The sequence below is a fragment of the Lissotriton vulgaris genome, chromosome 12 (genome assembly GCF_964263255.1).
Source record: "Lissotriton vulgaris chromosome 12, aLisVul1.2, whole genome shotgun sequence".
NCBI lineage: Eukaryota > Metazoa > Chordata > Amphibia > Caudata > Salamandridae > Lissotriton > Lissotriton vulgaris.
The window spans coordinates 541136838-541150529 of NC_141700.1; the positions used below are offsets into that span (position 1 = coordinate 541136838).

The window sequence follows — 13692 nt, forward strand, 5'->3', positions numbered from 1 at the left end:
GAACTCAGGAGGGAACTGGAGCTGGATCCCGGAGAGAAAAGGTGGTCGGGGAGGGTTACCTAATCACTGGTCAGATACATACGGCGGGTGGACCGGGGTACTGACCTTAAACAGATATGGGTGCCTCGAGGAAGTGGACTGACTTCTAGACAGACCCACTACCACCCCACCAGTACCTGACCAACCAGTCGCTTCACCCATCCTATGGGCCAACCAACTCCCGCCACACCAAAATCCCAACCGGGTAGATTTGCTTCTTCTCCACCACAAGGTCAGCTGGGGTACTCTAACCAAACTACTGGGGAAGGCAGGCACAAGGGCAGGGGATTCATAACACTCAAGCCTACCAGTGGCAAAACTAACTACTCTGCTAAGTCTAAATCAGACCTGAGTAATAAGGACAGCTACTCTCCCGGGGTTTGCCCGAAAATAATGTCAGCGCCATCAGTCATACCCCCCTCTACCATGCAAGGTGAATCCGGTCCACGCAAGTGTTCTCTGACATTAGCTACCACTGACTCGCCGGAGGCCCCAGGAGTAGTATCCATACTCTCTTGGAATGTCGCCGGGCTGGCTAATAAATTAGATTCTCCTGAATGGGGGGAACTCATTGAAGGGCACGACATATGCCTTTTTCAAGAAACGTGGGCCAGAGAAAAATACCCTCGCGTAGGATATGCCACCTTTGAGATCCAGGCAAAATGGGGTGGAAAGGGTCGACCATCAGGGGGCCTTTTAATTTGGGTGGGCTCCCATCTAGGTTGCAGGGCTACACATCTGGAAACTAACTCAGCAGATTTCCAGTGTGTATCTCTGGATTGGTCATGTGGTGCAAAAGTAACACTGATTAATGTTTATTCGAGAGCGGTTGGGATAGGAGCCACCTCGGGAACAATTGAGGATCTAGCACTGTTCCTTGACTCCATCACTCTTTGCTCTCCCCTAATTGTTGGTGGAGATTTTAATACCCAGTACGAACCTCTCCCGGACTATTTGGCAGGTATAACAAGTGAAGAGGATGAACTTTGGAACATCCCCACTTTGAAGGGCCCACCGACAAAGGCTTGGACACCACTTGCCACCCAAATAACGTCTTTCTCGCTCTGTTATTCGCTGAGGGCTTGCAATGGGCGAATCAAAGGGGATATCCCACCAAAACACACCTTTAACAGACCTGGATATGAGTCACGTATTGACTATATCCTGGTCTCATTAAGGGATTGGGATAAAGTGAAGGACTTTGGGATAATTCCCAGGTCAGATAGTGACCATAATCTGCTCTCACTTAGATTTGAGATCCAGGGGTCACACACGGCCCTGGTTGAAGAAAATCCAACAAATCAGGTAGATCTAGCACTATCCAGTAATAGGCGCAGAATTAAATGGGCAAAATTGCAGGAAAATCCGTCCAACATTCAAAGACTGTATGCCCTAGTCGTCCCTGCCCTGGAAAAAGTTGAGGTTTGCTTGCACCACCTAGCCAATGACATGGAGGCCTCCGCTTTGGAAAGGGCCGAGGCATCTATGCCATTGCCACCTAATCCCGCACAGCTCACTGCGCTTGGTGCTATTCACACTGACCTATGTACCCACCTGGCAGAAGTGCTGAACCCTGTGGCCAGGCTGAAGAAGCCTAAGCAGAAAAGAGTTACATGGTTCAACGCTTCCTGCAGGAGAGCGAAAGCCACATTACTAGAATCCCTTAAAATTCGAGACACCCCAAGTAAGATCAGGGAAAAGCGACTGGCCTACAAGGCAATCCTTCGCAACGCTAAAGTAGAATGGGATGAGAGAAACTGGACAGAAATGACAGCCGCCCTTGCAACACGAGTCGCCCGAACTTTTTGGCAAATTGTGAAGCATGGCTCAGCTGAACCCCTTGCTGCAGTAGAGACTAACATAGCCCCCTCTGTTTGGGAGGAACATTTTAAAAATCTATATAAACCATATCACAGTGACCAACTGTTGACCCCATCGGAAGAAATAAAGCACCAACCCACCGAAAGTGTAGCTCCCATTGTTGGATTCACCGTGGTGGAAGTCACTATGGCAATCAAGTCCCTGGCAGCTGGTAAGGCGCCAGGCCTTGATAGGCTGCCTGGGGACCTATATAAACATGAACCCAAAATCTGGGCACCGTACCTCAGGGTGCTGTTTAACTCAATCCTGAATGGTATGCCAATCCCCCCAACTTGGCTGGGGGCAGAGATAGTTCCAATCTATAAGAAGGGATCACCTCTGCTCCCAGTCAATTACAGGCCAATAAGCCTGATAGACGTGTCACAAAAACTGTTTGCCAGGCTATTGCTGAACCGCCTTCTGGACTGGACGAGGGAACGTAATATCCTGAGCCCTTTCCAAGCTGGCTTTAGGGAGAAGGTCTCAACAATAGACCAGGTCTTTCGGCTTGTCCTCATTGTCTGGAAAACGGTGCAGTTGGAGGGTGGCAGCCTCTATACTGTATTCGTGGACCTAAAGGCGGCCTTTGACCTGGTACCACGGAAAAAGCTTTGGGAGGTGCTGGCCAAATTGGGTGTCCCTGAGGGTCTGTTGAAAATGATTGTTCGTCTTCACAGTGCTAATTTTGCACAGGTGAGGTGTGGCAAGATGGGGGCACTGTCTAATAGGTTCCCCGTTGGCAGGAGGGTAAGACAGGGTTGAGTGCTTGCACCGACCCTGTTCTGCCTCTATGTCAACGGGGTTATCTCTCACCTAAACGAGGTTGTTAACGCTGATGTTCCTAAATTAGCTGGCGTAAGGGTGCCGGCTGTCATGTTCGCCGATGACACCCTGCTGCTTTCAAAGTCTGCAACAGGCATACAGAGGGTCCTTGATGGTTTTGCGGACTTCTGTGAGGACCATGGTCTAGAAATTAATACCCTAAAGACCAAATTCATGGTCTTCAATCCCCCACCTAAATTCCACTTCAGCCCCAAAATTGGACAAAGTAGGCTTGAGAGGGTGAAAAAATTTGAGTACCTCGGCGTCATGCTAAATGACAGACAGTCCTGGAACACGCATCAGGAGAAAGCTCTCCTTAAATTGACCCAATACTCGGCGGGCATCATGATTCTTCTGGCGAATAACAAATCATCGATCAGGCCCATAGGTCCTCCGATACAGATCTACAAGATACAGGCAAAGGGGGCTGCCATGTATGGGTGTGAACTTTGGGGCCATGTAGGTACACAAGATCTGCAGAAAGAGGAGAACAAATTTATTCGAAGGGTTGTAGGACTTCCACCTAGTACGCCCCTTGTCCCTCTCAGGCTGGATCTGGGGCTACGACCGCTAGATGAAGAACTGGCTTTTCGCCCTCTGGCTTATTGGCGCAGGCTGTGGGTAACCCCAGAATTGGCCTCCTATAGACTGGGATTACAGGAGGTGCTTGCCATGCCCAATGCGGGGAAAATTAAGTGGATTAAATTTGTCAAATCTGAACTGGAGAGTCTGGGACTTTCGAAGATGTGGTCCGACCCCCTGGCTACTTGTCCACTTATCCCCAAAAAGGAATTGGCTAAGGCATATCATGACAGTAAATTAATGGATCTTCTTAACCATCAAAAAGTTGGTTCATTGACCGATTCGTTCATATGCTTTAAGGACACTTACAACTTCGAACCAACTCTGGACAAATTGCACCCTCCTCTCCTCAGGAAACTATATTTGCAGTGGAGACATGGGTCTCTCCCCATTCGAACATTCACTAGCAAATGGAGGGAACAATCAACCAGTATCTGTCCAGCATGTAGAACGTCTGATGAATCCGAACTCCACATACTCTTTTTCTGTCCGGTGTACCAAGAGGTTCGCAAGAAATGGATAGTTCCCCTATGCAGAAATCTGGGCTTTGTGGAGTGTCTGGTTGCTCATAGAGTACTGAAATCCAATCTGTCTGATCATATTGTGTTTGCAGTGGCCAAATATCTGGGTGCAATCTGGTGTCTGAGAAGGAAATGCATTAGGGCTGGCAACTGACCCTAATGCACCAAGGACTTGACAGTGTAATAAGGACTTTGTTTGTAAACGACCATGTTGTCTTTATACTGTATAAATTTTCATTTTTAATCAAAGTTTTTAAATGGATGTTTTAAACGTCTTTTATGGTAAAAATTTTACCGAAATAAAGATTTTCTGAATTGGATCGGTTTTAGGGTGGGTAGAGGTAAAGAGAGGTGAGGAAGATTTTAGGGGATGGGTGGATAGAGATAAAGAGGAAACATAAACCTTTTGTAATCAATATGTGCTAAATAATGAATAAAACCTCATTTAAATGATAAAAGAGGTAACCAACAAATAAGTGATGGTGACAGAGGCAAATGTTAATTCAGAAAAACAGAAACCTCCTGGCAAGAATTTTAAACAAAGGGAGTATGTTTACAGCTTCAGCATCAATAAAAGCAACAGGTGGCCAGAATGCATGTTTCACATATTGATCACATGCCACAAAGGTTTGTTATTGCTAGTTGATTGTGGTCCGTTCTTGGAAATATCGGGAAGCATGATCTTCTACTCTGATGGTTTCAAGCTGTCTTGCAAGTGAAAGCAAACATAAATGAAAGCACCGAAATCCAGGTGCAAACAATGTGGAAGAACACTACTCAGGAAATCAGTCAGTGTGTGGTCCATGCTCCAGGGAAACAAACACCTGATGCGAAGTGAAGCCGATAGGCACTGACATGCTCTCACCAATGAAAAAGAAGAAAATAAGAGTGACAATGAAGCCAACTAGTGGTACGTAATGGGTGAGCTAAAGCCCCTTTAGAGAGTTTTATTCCCCTCAGAAACAATAGATTGTCGCAATCGGCAGCGCATTAACTGTCTCAGGCGAGATAGAACAATGATGTATTTCCTCTTTTTTGTCGATAGACCATCTTAACCCAATTCTGGATTCTAACTATAATTTTGATGGGATGTCTGTTGGACTTGGCCCTTTTTGCAGGGTCACCCCTGAACTTTTTGCCTTCCTCCTATATTTTTTCTTACCTGTTGTTGGCTATTTTATGACTCTGGGCACTTTACCACTGCTGATCAGTGCTAGAGTGCATATGCTCTCCCTATTGTAAATTAATGTATGTATTAATTGGTGATTCCATGATTGACTATTAGGTTTACTTGTCAGACACGACAGTGCACTGAGTGTGTCCAGGGCGTGTAAATCCAAATGCTGCTAGTGGGTTTGCAGCACAGGTTGTGCCACCCACAGAAGCAGCCTTGTAAAACATGTCTAAGGTCTGCCATTGCAGAGCCTGCGTGCAGTCTGGTACTGTCATGCTGACTGGGCAAGTGCACCCACTTGCCAGTCCCTAAACCTTCCCTTTTCCTCATATTAGTCACCCCTATGGTAGGCCCAAGGGCAGGGTGCATTGTAAGTATAAGGCAGGACAAGCCCTGGTGTGTGTGGCATGTCCTAATAGTGAATAACAGCCATTTTTGTTTTTCACTATTGCAAGGCTACCTGTTCTCCATAGGCCAGAATGGGCTGCTGGATTGTTACATGTTTATAATCCTAGCAGACTCAGGGAACATGGTGGAAATTCGAGATTAGTATGCCTCAACTCAGAATAATAAAATACATCTTTTAGTGAAGTTTATTTTAATATTCTGTGTTTGCAAATACCACGTTTAGAAAGTAGGTATTTGCTTGCCTAACCATTTGAGCCTGCCTCTGCGAGGATGTGTATTCCTTCGTCTGGTTTTGTGAGTGACAAGGCTGGGGAATTCCAAGAGACAGGCTGGGGCAGCCCGGTGGTGAATAGGGAGATCTGCATCTAGATGGGAGGGAAGAGTTGCACCTGGGACCTGAATAGGGCTGGGCCTTCCCTCTACAATGCTGGCTCCACCTCCTGTGGTGTGTCTGATGTCTCTGCCCTGTACACTGAAAGAAGAGAAGGAAGACTGTCAACAAAGTGCTCCAGGACTGCACTTGCCTTCGACAATGCTGGCTCTTCCTCCTGTGGGGCGTTTGATGTGCCTGCCCTGTGCTGTGTAAGGAAAGGAGAAGCCTGGTAAACAGAGTGCTTCAGAACTGGCTTGAACTGGGCACAGGCCCCTCTCCCCTCAGAGAACAAAGGATTTTGGGGTATAAGTATTGGGACCCTGATCCCAAGAGATTAGATCACTTCTGGACTTACAAGACAAAACCTCTGCTGAGGAGAAGGAACCTGAAGAAACTGAGAAGAGACTATTCCCAACCTGAAGTGCTGCTTGGGGGATTGGCCTGCAGTGGTTGCCTGACTGCCAAAGAGAGGAGAAAGAACTTTCTGGACTTTTCTTTCAACTTGTGCAAAGATCTCCAAGGGCTTGGAAGAGAGCTTGCCTCCTGACCGAAGTCCCAGGACCAGTGGACTTCACCAGCCTTTGTGAATTGCTGTTGGAAACAAGTGGCTACAGAGGCAGGGAGCTGTGACAGACTCTCACGACTGGCCCGGTGTCCTGTAGGCACCGCATCAAGCAACGTCCGCCTCTAACAACGCAAGCTCTGCGTTCACCGACTCCGTCCTGATGCCGTCACCAAGCCGTAGCCTGCAGCGTGACTGGTAGACACCGCGACGTGCAACGCCTCGCTACACCGAATCGAACTAGTCAGATCGACGCGGTCATTGCTGCGGACTTCAAGTCATGTGACCGCACCAGAGTTGGGCACCACCTCGCGCGCTTCGCGACGCACCGCCCGACTCGCACCACTGTCCGGACTGATCGGTGCCAGCTCCCGTACTCCGGCTCGTTCGCCGCACCGCAAGCTGCAAGCACCGCATCGAAGCACCATCTCGCCCTGCAACGCAAGCCTTGGATCCACCATCTCTGTCAACAGGCCGCTGCCTGCACTGCATTGAGGGACAACGCGTCCTGCAATGCTTCCTTTCTGCACCGCGACGATCACCGGAACCGGCTCGCACATCCGTGCCGGCCGCCCCAAGTAAAAGGTACTGTGACTGAGTCTGTTGGCATTTGAGTGGGCCCGTACCCACGCGGTTCGCTGGATTTGCTAGACTCTGTTAGTTTCAACAACGCCGTAGGCCGTCCGGGCTACCAACTCACACAGAACCTTGATTTAAGCCTGTTAACCAGAACTCTTGAAATCTAATAGTACTGTGGATTCTTTTTGTCGTTTATTGGTCTTGTGGTAACTCTATATAAAATATACTTATTTTTGGATATAAAACCTTGTGTGGTGTCCATTTGTAGTGTTGTCACTGGGTTACTGTATGTGGTCACAAATGCTTAACTTACAAAGCCTCTGAAATAAAGTCTTGCTGCTCGTGCCAAGCTACCAAGGGGGTGAGCAGGGGTTATTTTAGTAGTGTAATCCCCTTATCCTGACTAGAGGAGAGGGTCCCTATTTGTCACAAGTGATAGAGCAAGGATTCGCACATTACGCGACTTGCTTGTATTTATGAACCTCGAATAACTTTAACTTTGTAATCAATCCGTTTTGTCTTACTAATATTGCACATTCTACACTACACGGGGTGTCCCCGTGAAGCTTGCTTATGTGTTTCTTAATCGTAATACACTTGCCTTTAAAATGGTTGCTGCTTTGCGGGAATTTAGTCTGCGCATGCGTCGGTCATACCCATGTGACGTGATGTACTTGCAGTTCTGGAGGGAATTTGTTGCTCATGCGCAATGCATCTAAGATGGCCGCTTTGTTTTCTCATATGCTCTACGCTTGCAACGCCGCTTTTGCAAAGCTGTGTGTTCTGCACTTACCCTAATGCTATAGTTATTATAAAGTAAGGGGTGTAGTATAGCCAATCATGGTATACAGTGTATTCATTTTTTTCTGTGTTTCTAAATTGTTTTCGCTTGCTTTCCATGTATCGTGCACTATGGGCCTGAGAGACGCTTGTTACTCCATATTTGAAGCTCGTATGGTACTAATCACGTGATAGGGGAAAAGAAAGTCATGCAGCAGTGGAACTCAGCCAGCTGGCAGCCGAAGCCAAAATGCTCCTAGGAATCGACCTGTTACCCAGCAAGACGAAGCTGACTTGTACCTGAATTTGTTACATTTGTAATACTCTGCTGTGTACCCTATTGTATTCTCTAAATCTTATGCCATGGGAACTGGAATGTAAGGGGTGGGTTCGAAAAATGAATATTAAGCCTGAGAAAGTCTAAATTGTAGGTGGTGTTATGACCTAACCACCTCTTTTTGCCCAATCAGAACTTAGGGATCCTTTCACTTGCAACATTGGTGGGTGGTACACTGACCCCAAAAGAGTATAACTAGCCTAGGTTTAGCTAGAGAAATTGTCTGACTTGTCCGAATAGCTGACCTGTCACTGACCCAACGAACTCTATAGGTGATTGATACAGAGAGCTGCGGAGCACTCTGTCCGTATTTTCCACAGACCCAGTCGGGGTTTTGGGAACCTTAGGTGCTGGCAAAGCACTTTGCTGGGAGATTCGAGAACCCAATCGGGGTTATTGGCAGATTCCTTGCAGAGAGGGAGTAGCGCAGGCGTGGCATCCGAAGCTGCAGGTGTTGGTCGTACCCTTTTGTGAGCCCGGACCTGATCCAAATCCTGGGGTTATCCTGTCCTGATTGTCCATGAGCTGTACCTGCTCGCCTACTGGCAACCTAAGTCCTTGAGGGTCCTTTCCCGCCTTTTCCAAACTGACCCGAGGCCAGGGTTAGTCTCCAAACTATACTAGGTAAATATATTCTATGTAGGTGTTTGTCTATCTAAACTCTCTTTGTCTCGAATAAAGTATAATGGCCTATGTCCTTTTCCTCCGTCTCTCTATAAATAAGATTTTCATGCAAATTTGTCTATTAGCATGTTCCACTTTTCTCCCTACCTTTAGTCTATTATTGATTTGTCTGCATATATAGTATGTTCCATTCTTACCTCCCCTATAGAAAATAAGCACATCTTGATAAATCAAATTGCATAAGTTTAGTTTTCTCTGAACCGTTAGTGAATTTTGAAAGTCTACTTTGATTAGTATGTTCCTTTTCTTTACCCGCCTTTAGTGAAGTTGTGAAAGTCTGTTGATCTAATTTAGCGTGTTCCTTATTTTTCCTTCCCTTTAGTTTCTGATTTCTAAATGATTCTTACTCTCATTCATAGCTATACAATATTTCTCATTCTAGTTATAGATAGTCTGATCTGTGTAAATTTCATTCTCATGGCATACGACGATGATGATAATTAGATAAAGGTTTTCAAAACTTCCGGAGTTTTTGGTCATTATAAAGTACATATATTGAATGAAATTGTATATGGTATTGTGTTTTCTATTTGTCCTACAGCTAGCTCCCTGATCGATTGTGATCTTAGGTACCTGTGACGAGGATTGGTAAGTCAGGTACACTGAAATAGAAAAGTAGTGAAACTGAATTACTGATAATAGTGTGTAGGTTACCTGATTAAAGTATACATGAAATTAGTATTTTTATGGGCCCAAGTGTGCATTGTCCGATGACAGAAGTTAGTCGGGGGACCTGCGCGCTCTATCAGTAATTTTCTGGTAGCAGTAGTATGGTTAGGGACTAGTTATGACAGGTAGATAGGTTATTTGCTGATAACTGTATGAAATAAAACTTGCTGCTAAAATGTTATTGCTGCTAAAATCGATGGATCGAATATAAAATTGCTTTGAAATGTTATGAAATGTTTTTGAAATAATTTTGATGAAATACTGCTATATTGTTTCATGTATTAACAACTCGTTAGTGATTGTTATATGTTGTCTGGAATCCCCGGGGGCAGAATAGCGGGTGGTGAGGAGAATCCACTTAGCAGAGAGGTCACTTACAGTGAGGAAAATTAGTGCATTGTTAGGCATAACTGGAAGAGCTAATTAGGGTTTTCTGTATGAATAGTTGTGATATAACCTAGTAAGGGTCACACGAGAAGGAGTAGTAGGTTCATTGGAGCTTGAGTGATAGCAAAAGAGTTCGCTAGTGAAACTTTAGACTTAGTATATATCCTGAAAAGAGTGGATGAGTCAAAGAAGTAACAGGTTCTCTAATGCTTGTGTGAAGAGTAGGCACAAGGGTCTATCCGCAGTATATGAAAAGTAGACAGAAGAGGTTTACTTGCAGTGAAACAAATCTTTCCTTTTTTAGACACTCGAGTACAGTGGAGAATGTTATACGTTGTAAATTAAATAGAGCACTTGCACTTTAAGAAAGAAAGTGAGTATCCGTTACCTTGTGAAGGAGGGAGTCAGTCGCGGAGCTGCGCTGACGTCACTCTGTGCTGCGCTGGTATTGGTCGAAACAGCGGGTGTGTAAAGGAGCTGGTATTGTAAAGGAGGGGTGAGTGCCGGAGCGTGAGACCGCGTCTCACGGAAAGGCCGCGCTCCCATTGGTCGAAACTATTTGCAATCACAGTGTTGATTGGTTGTTGAAAATTGAAAGACGCGCTAGCATTGGAAGAAAATAGGTAAACAAGAGTACGTAGTTCACGCACAAACAAGGTTTTACGAAGTATATGTGGTATCTAGAATTTTTACCTGATCCGAAATACTTAGGTTTTGGTAAGGATCAGATGTTAAGAGGCAGACCTTATAATATGTACGGAAGCAAGAGAAAAATGACTTTCGTAGACAAAGATAAAAATTACTTCAAGAAGGATAAACCCATCAAAACTAAAGAGGGTATAATCATTCCACCACCTAATACTCCCGCATCATTCATGTTATTTGACAAAGGGTATCATACGTGTGTATGGTTGGAAAATTGGGTGGAATATACCAAAGATGACGGAGTTTTAGCATTTCCTTTAGATGGTACCTTTAATGGTAGAATTTTGTTTAATTTGAGGACAGGAATGAATGATTTACATCCCAGACCAAGATTGACGCAATAGGAGGCTTTAGAAGAATGGGAAATTGAGGCCTTTGAGCGAGACAGACCTAGAATTGATAAGGGAATAAGCAAATGGTATCCAAAAAAGGCATGGAGAAGCAAAAGAGAAAAAAATGAAGCAGTGGAGACAGAACATGATGATAGAAGGACTGTTCCCAGTACGTACTGTAGACGAACCCGTAGGAGGAAAAAGGACAGAGAAAACCTGACACTTAATGACTGTGGGTGATTCAGAAGATGAATACCTAGAGGATTTACTAATGAAAAATCCACCTCCATATGATGAGGAGTCTAGGTCCCTGAGTACGAAAAATCCATTCTTTAGACCTCCTAGTGACAGAAGGGCAAGTTCATCTGAACCGACAGGTCCAGGTTATAGGCCTAGTGGTAATGAGGGAACGAGCATGCCTGATCCGACTGTTCCATATTATAGGCCATCTTGTGGTGAGGGACCAAGTATGACCATTCCAACTGCCCCGAATCTTTGCCCTCCTTTGATTCCACAAGTAGTACATGAAACCTCCATCGAAAAGGTGTTACAGGAATGAGAAAGAGAAGCTCTAGTTAAGCAAAGAAATGAACTCATCCAGAAAATATCCCAGTTAAATTCAAGTCCTGAAGCACTGGCAATTCCAGTAACTATTGGCCCAGTTGTTCCTCTATATGGGGATAAACAGGCTAGTCCAAAGACTACAGTTATTACTCCAGCTGTGGTGCAGTCAAGAAAAGAGCCCTTAATAGTTGATGACCAGGCAAGTGAATACGAGTCTGTAATTTCCCTAATGGATTTGCCCATAAGGGAACCAGAAGGTAGTGAACAGAGAAAGAACACTCAGACTAGTGCAAGAGAAGTCCTGATAGAGTCATCTACAGGTACTCGAAGTGCCACGGTAGTGACTCCGGAAGAAATAGATCGATGGACCCGAGAATTAGAAAAAATAAATCCTCAGCCAAAACCATTAGATATTTATAAATTAAGAATAGAATTGGAGGAACTGATGGCTGGGAACGTGGGACTAGACAGGCTGAACACCCTTAGTGAGGAAGAATTACTGTTTATTTGCAAAAGTATTACCAGAAACACCAGAGTGTTCCATGAGAAACTAATGGACACAGCAGCTAATATGGGCATAGACGTTAGCAGATCCAAATTGTTGCAAAAACCCTGCAGAGCAGAATTTTCTGACAAAGATTTAGAAAACATGAACATGTCAGGGAAAAAGGTGCAGATAAGAGAATTGCTGAACCTGTTACAGAAATGGGGAGACCTAGAAAAATGGAAAGCCAGGTGGGCAAAGAAAAAGGAAGACAGTAGATCCAGACAAGTGACTTCTGAATATGTCCTAAAAGAAGCTGACAAGGCAGAGAAATTGTATCCTATGAGAGAAGTACCAGGTGGAGGATATGTACATGTTCCATGGTCCAGACAGGATATTGTGTCATTTACCAATGATTTCCCGAAATTACGAGAGAAACCTGTAGAATGATACAGACAAGTCGAGAGATTTGTTAAGGTTCAAAAATGTCTCCTGAAAGATTTAGATGGGTTCTTTGACATTGTAGTCCCTGTAGATTTGTGGACAGAATGCAAAATTGCTGTTGATTGGCCAAGTGAAGGATACGCCAGAGACTCAAAGACAGGAGCACCTTCAGCGGAGGTGATGAGGAAATATGATCAGGTAATGTTGTACCTGAAAGGAAAGGTGCCTGCTAAAGAAACAGATTGGACCCGAATAGATAGAACTACCCAGAATAGAGATGAAACTGTACATTCATATTATGAACGACTGTTACAAGTGTTCAAAACACACAGTGGGCTAGATAACATTGAGAGGAAGGACATGACCCACTTCATTTATAGATTCGTGTTAGGGTTAAGACCTGAGATTTCCCAATGGATAAAAGACAATAAAATCTGTTGGCAAGCTAAACCTATTGATGAAGTCCTGAAATATGCCAAATATTGTGAAGATGAGCTGGAAAAAAAACGCAAAGAATTAAAAGAAAAGGTTATGTGGGCACAAGTAAAATTAGCAGAGCGCCAAGAACAACAGTTAAGTAAAATGAATAATACCCAGAATCAAGGCCCCGGGGGTGGAGGGAAGCCCAGAGTAAAAATGAGTCGAGAAGAGGCCAGAAAAAAGTTCCCCTGTCACGGGTGCGGAAAGATAGGGCACTGGAGGGACGAGTGTAAGGCTGTGCAGAATGATAATGTGCCAAATAATGATTTAAATCCGCAGGTGCAGAATGAGGGACCACGGAAGACACAGCAGCAGGTAAAACAGAATCAGTTGCCTCGTGCACCTAGACCAAACTATAGGAGCAAAGCACAACAGGGTGAGGAAGCAGAGGTATGGGAAGGAAGGGAGGATAGAAATGCAGCAACTTCGCAATTCTTGTTGAATGATACATTCCTCTGTGATGAACCTTTCTGACGGTGCCTGAGGGGGGAGGTGGAGGAGTGCGTGCTTGGCGCCTCCTTGCCGGTGGACCAGTCAGGGCCATACATTGAAGGAAAGGTTGAAGGAAATGACGTCACCTTTCTGTTGGACACTGGTGCTACCCGGTCTACTGTGAGAACAGCAGACGTTCCAAACCTACCCCTCTCGGGAGAAGCAATCCAAGTAGTGGGTGTTTCTGATCAATTAATTAGTACCCCAGTAACAGAGCCCATGGAGATCACAATAGGCAACTTCAAAGAAATGTACAGATTTGTTGTCTGTGATTCCAGTCCTGTGAACTTACTAGGACGGGATTTGGTGCTGTACCATCTTTTGCACACCAAAAGGCGTTGAAATTCAGACCCCAGATGAAGAGGGAATTTACAAATTAATGTTAATAAGACCTGACTCAGAAATTAAAAGACT

General features: G+C 44.9%; 1 pseudogene; it reads left to right on the top strand.

The window, feature by feature from the left end:
- The first annotated feature begins 11607 nt into the window (after positions 1–11607).
- On the top strand, positions 11608–13260 carry LOC147677688 (uncharacterized; annotated as a pseudogene).
- The last annotated feature ends 432 nt before the right edge of the window (positions 13261–13692 follow it).